Source organism: Pelecanus crispus, chromosome 5 (genome assembly GCF_030463565.1).
Source record: "Pelecanus crispus isolate bPelCri1 chromosome 5, bPelCri1.pri, whole genome shotgun sequence".
Taxonomy (NCBI): Eukaryota; Metazoa; Chordata; class Aves; order Pelecaniformes; family Pelecanidae; genus Pelecanus; species Pelecanus crispus.
Genome location: NC_134647.1, coordinates 53,207,875 through 53,214,077, shown reverse-complemented (window position 1 = coordinate 53,214,077; position 6,203 = coordinate 53,207,875).

Here is a 6,203-nt window from a genome sequence, read left to right as displayed (position 1 = left end):
CTGACCTTTAGCATACGTCGGCTTCCCAGCGCACGGCCGGCTGCGCTGTGGCACTGCCTGCTCGGCGGAAGCTCGGCCCGTCGCTGCGTGGCCCCAAGCACATACTGGCATTGGGGAGGCACAAACGCATGCACATGGAAAGGTGTTGCCCCCAGTAAGTGTTTCCAGCTGCTGGGAAGCGTTAAAGTTCCAAACCAAGAGTTTAAGCTGGAGAAGGTACAGCTTGCAGCTGGCATCACCTTCGGAAATGAAGAGCCACTCGCCTCTGCGAGCTACGATAAAGATAATCAAATCTCATGCCTTGCACCACATGCTGACTGCTGTGAGCATGAGGATTACTGTGCGAGGAGAACACGTGTTTGCTGTTTCTCTCTGATTTCGGTCTCTACGGGGCACAAAAGCCACCGCAAGGCAGTGCAGCTTGGTGGGATTAATGCAAGACCTCCGCTACAGTGAGTCGGTTGAACCCTCCTGTGCCTCAGTTTCTCCATTTTTAAGCAAGGGACACCACCAATACTTTTCCTCCCCGTAGAGCAAGCTCTAAAGCTGCGGCAAAAACACCACTCACCTTCTCCTCTGTCACTCTCGCCATCAGTCAGGGCATCCCGTTGGCCACGGATTGCTCTCCCCGTTATCCCAGTCCAGCCCGTGCAGCTGCTCGCTGCCGGTGCCAGGAGCCCAACCCGCTGATTTCTCCCCAGGGTCCAGCGGCAGAGCTGAGCCGGGAGGAAAAAAACATTCATTTGGATGCAAACGGCTTTGCGCCTTTAGCAAAAGGGCAGGATGAATTATGAAATGCAAAGGCGAGATAAGTGGATCCTGTCACAGCACTTACCCTCCGTGCCGCAGGATCTAAGTGCCTGCCGGCTGCGGGCGAGGGGCTGCGCGGCACACATGTATGCCCACACACAGCCCGGGCCAGGGGGAAGCCTCCATATTCCCCTGCCGATAAAGAAATCCGCATTACCGACTCCAGCACATCAGAGGGCTGGTAAATACAGAGAAACATTGAGGGAGAAAAGTGAGCACGCGGAGTACTTCTGCGGAGGGTAGTAGAGATGCATTTTCCCTTAGTTGGGCTTCAGAGCTGCTGGAGGGATGTAAATTAGAGATATCCAGGCAAGCATGGAGGAGGAGGAGGCCAGGAGAAGTGAGAAAGTAATTTCCTGGGCTGCTGTGGGCTAACGGTAGAGGAGGTGATGACAGCCCAGGATGCAGGGAGAGCCACTTGTCCCCTCGGAAAGTGCTGCCAGGGCCATGGGAGGCATTATTACAGCTAATTCAGGAACCGACATTCTGCTGTTTCCATGGATAGACATGGAAAAGAGTTTCTTTTGGGATTAAGGAGTCACTTGGCTAACACTGGGCTGAGATTGCCCAGATACAGATCGTGCTCCTCCATCACCCCCATGGCTCCGACCCAAAGCAGGTGGGTGCTGCAGAAGATCACGACAAAGCAAATGTGAAACAGCATCACTCCGCCGAGCAGGGTTATCAGCTCGCGTGATTTCACTGCTGGTCTCATTTTTTCCCCCCAAGCCATGTTTCCTATCGTCATTTCATTATTTTTTAAAGCAGCACACGGGTGACCAAACAGAACACAAAAGGTGGGATTCCCGCCTTCGTGGTGGCTGGGAAAAGCTTGGAAATGGGAGCGCCAGATGCTCCGCAGCAGGGAAGAAAATTAAACCCAAAGTTGTTCTTTTCAGTCGATGTGGTTTTAAATAAAACACATGGTTTGGGAAGCCCAGCTGGCGTGTTTGGAGTGCTTGGGTTTAGCACTGCTGGTAAATCAAGCAGCAGTGTCATCCAAAATACTTTTCAAATTCTTATTTCAGTTTCTTTTGGGGCAAGAAAAACACAGAGAACCTGCAAAGCGTCTGAGCCTTACCATCATCTTGCCCGTATCTGCCACCTCTGGGGCACTGCACACAGTTCGGCGCAGCTCAGCCTGCTCAGGCCCCGGGTGCACAGGTACCCTGGCCATGAGGGATTGTAAACCTGCCGGAACGTCACCCTCTGCAGCCCTCCGACATTGCAGTACCCACGTGTACAATTGACTTTAAAGCTTATAAGTATTGCAGCTAAACTCATATCAGCCCAGGAAGCTCATGTGAGTTTTACGAGATTCCTTCTTCCCAGCACTGAAAAGGATTTTACTGACTAGTTTTAAAACAAAACCATAAAATACTCTTATTCCCTTCTGGTTTTCCCCTCTTGTAAAAAATCTAAGCCCACAAACTTCACTACTGCACACTGATACTTCACTCCCTTATTTGTTAGGATGAATGTTCAGCTAAATAATGCGGCGAATCCTTGTTTAGGTCCTTCTCCAGCGATATCTGCACATGCAAACCCTGCAAGACTCCCATGTGTGTGCACGCACAGCCACAGCCGCGCTGCAGAGGTGCAGAGTGTGCCTGAAGCCTGGTGCATGCGGGCACCCTTGCGTTATTCCACCTTACACCCGTGCACTTCAGCACATCAATACTTTCCTTCCTGTTCAGGCAAGCGTTTCCACTGGCCCAAAACGCTGATGCTGGAGGATGCTCAGGAGCTGAACCCGTGGCTGCTGGCACGGGAATTTATTTTGTTCTGTCCTGGATCTTGCTTTTATTTTCAGTTTTAGCAGAGTCCGGGGTGGCTGTATCAATCAGAAAAAGCCTGACAGTGCAAAATGACATCCCCTCCAGCATCCAGCCTGCTCCTCACGGGTTTGAAGCTATCTCCTTGGCTTCTGCACTCCAGATAACAGGGCTGCTGGGCTGTAAATGGGGGCATTAGCCCATGGAAAGCACCTGGGGAGTCAGCCAGAGCAACCTTCAGCCCTCCTGTGTTTCTGGTGATGGGGTAGGATCACGCACAGAGCTGGTTCCAGCGTTCCAGCGTGATGCTGCGATGCCCTTGCAGCACCTTCTTCCCTCCCAGCGTGGCCCTGGGAGCGCATCGCTGCAGCCTCCCAAGCCTGCCTGCTCCCTGGGGAGGGCTCTGGGGAGCGCAGAGTTAATGCACAGCTTTCCCCTCCGCAGCACATTCCCGAGAGATGTGGATTAGTCATTATACACCTCGGTGGGTTCGCTTTTGCCTGCACAAGCACTGGAAAACAAGCCCAATTGCACAAGAATCACTCAGCAGGAGCTGCCCAGAAGCCCCGACCTCTCCCCATTATCCCAGTGATGGGGCCAGGGACGCACCCGTCATGCAACCCAACGCATCCAGGCATCGCACACACGTCAGCATCACATCTCATGACAATGCAGCTGCACACCTCCTAATGTGATATATTTTGGGGGACCCCCCCATCTCAGTAGCTGGAGGAGAGGCCTGGCATGGCGTCTGCACACCCATTTAATGGGGTGAATGGTTGTTTTTCCCTGGGAGCTGGTCAAGGGAGCTTGCATTCCCCAAAAAAGGATCCTTCTCCATCATATGCAACCGCCTGCAAGCTTCAACCTGGGCAGCGAGGGCCAGGGCTGCCCAAGCCGCACAGGAGACACACGGGGACACGCAGGGCTGCCTGCCACGGTGGCATCCGTCTCTGTGCTCCAGGAGAGGCAGAATGAGCCTTGGGTAATGCTGTTAGGGGAGAGTTATGCTGTCTCCTTCCCAAACAAAGATAAATGTCATTAAAGCTCAGCCCTCGTGTATTTTACATCCAGAGATGCAATGATGTTCCCCGCCCCGTCCCGGGGGGGGGGGGGGTGTGGGGGGTGGTTTTACAGCTTTGGACTGCAATTAGGCAGCAGGGTAGTATTAACCCATCACACTCCCAGAGCATCAGCCTGGGAGCAAGAGCTATTTCGACTTCCTTCCTTGGGCTGGCTCAGTACCCCCATCCCCAGGCCATGGGAAGCATCACGAGAGCCCGGGGGGACCCAGGCACAGTGCTTGAAGCTATAGAGGGGAAATTCGTGCAGCCCAGGGGTTACACAAGGCTTGCACACCCCTGGTGCCAAGGGGCCCTCGCGGCCGTCGGCAGCAGGAGCAAGGGCATGTTGCAAAGCAAGGCACCCGGAAAGCATCCCAGCTGCCTGATGTTCACACAGCAAGCTCTCCTAGCTCCGGACCAGGGCTGCTTTTTCTGATTTGTGAGCCACTTAAAGTCACATTTGGAGCAGCCAAGGGAGATTCTTTTTTTTTTTTTTCCACCCCATGCTGTGATTTTTAAGTGCCTGGTTAAGGAGCCATTGGCTACTCACCATCTGTCTTAGTTATTTTCCTTGTTTAGTGGCAAACGTGCAATGTGGAGCTTTATCTGTGTGCTTCTAAGCCCTGCCAGGGGCTGTGGATGCTCTTTACCTTACCCTGAGGTAGTCAAAATAGGGGGAAAACATCCCATATCCCATTTTTCACTGTTCAGCCAAAAATTGGGATATTTGCCCTGAGCTGTGTAAACACATCCTTCCAGATTCATCTTCCCTGGGAGCCACAGTGTGAGCCGGGCAAAGGGAGCAGGCTCCCTCGCAGGGGGGCTGGGCAAATTTGGGGTAAAAAGCGGGGAAAAGGGTCAACATTTGGGGCAAAACCACCAGCTGCATTCACTGGGACGGCTCTGAGAATGGCAGCACCCATGGAAAATTTGGAGAAATTAAAAAAACTCTGTTGATTTTCACCCCCCTCACCCAGCACCCACGGGGAGGCAGGATTTTCCTCAGCCAACACAGGGGTCCCATGGGGAACGTGCCGCCACTCTCCCCATCACCAGCGTTTGCAGCGCTGCCACGAGCCGCCTCTTTCCCTGCCCTCTCCCAGAACCACGAAGCCTAAATATTTAATGCAGCCAAGCAGCTTTTCCCAGCGCCAGCAAGGAAACGCTACACGGTGCGAGCAACCTGGAGCTCTCCAGCAAGGAAAATAAGCCCTTGGGGATTTCGCCCTGCCCCGGTGCCCATGGAAGAGCCCCCGGTTAAGGGAGAGGGGCCGCAGAGAGGTGATGCAGGTTGGCTTGCGCGCGAGCCACAGACTTCCTCGGGCAGCGCGGTGCATCGATCGGCCGAGGGGCTCTCTCCGCCTGCCAAGCCGCAGCCCTGCTTGGCTTGGCAGCGGCTCATCGATTGCCACGGGCACGGCTGCGGCATTAGGTTCGTAGGGAAAACACGCCCTGCGGGACTTGCGGTTCACATGGCTCCAAGTGGGGCCAACACCGGGTGTGAGGATAAGCCCATGGCAGCCCGTTCGTCCCAGGGGGAGTTTGGGTGATGCTCAAGGGAGCTGGAAGGAAGGACAGACAGAGCAGAAAATTAACTCCTTCCAGCCAAGTGTGACCTTACCACATGTACCTTGACCACTTCTCTGGGCTCATGGTAATGCAAGCTCCATGGTTCAGCTGGAGCATCCTCCCAGGGATCAGCCTTGGGCCATCCATGCGACACGGCAGCACGGGGCAAACCCACGGGGATGAAGCCAGGCTCGTGTGCTGGCAAGAGAAAAGCTCAGAAACCACTAGCAAGGGACAGGGAGTGCAGAGATACTAACCCGAGCCTGACCAACACCAGCTTCCCTAAACCCCAGCACAGGGCAGGGCTGAAGACCTCCACTGCAGAAGCAGCCCCAGGAAGGTTTTTCTCCCCTCTTTCTGCAGCAGAGCCCTCTCCAGCCTCCCTGGCTGCACAGAAGCCTTTCGAATCCATGCTCTGGCCATAATCAACATGGCAGAGCCTGCAAAGCCCCAGCGCTGGTGGCCAAGGGCAGCTCTCCTTGGGCACAGCTGGCAGAGAGGTCGGGGAAAATTGAGACATTACCTTGCTGACCACCCAGACAGCCCTCAGGCACCTTTAGGGCTCTGGCTCTCTGTATGCACATCCTCCCTGCCCTTCTTCACGCTCTCATCATACATCAGCTCCTTCCCAGGCAGCCGCAAGCCCACGGGCAGACGGGGCTGTGAAACCGCTCAGGAGAGCCATGATGAGCCGGGCTGCTCCCGGGGCAGCCCCCAGCCTCCCTGCAGCATGCGTGCCTGGAGCGCTGGCACCCTAGAAATCCTGGGAGGTGCTCATGGGGCATCAGTGGCCAGGGCAGGGGTGAGTGACAGCACCTTCCCCTCCCCTGGCTGAGCTGTGCAGCCTATTTTGCAAGGCTGGGAAAGATGCCCAGCCCCAGTTTCTGGCCCATTAGCTCCCCTTCCTGCAACCTTCTCCGACTGCTTTACCTCCTGCTGAGGTACCGGGAGCCGCATGTGGCAGTGCAGGGAGGGATGCCCGGCT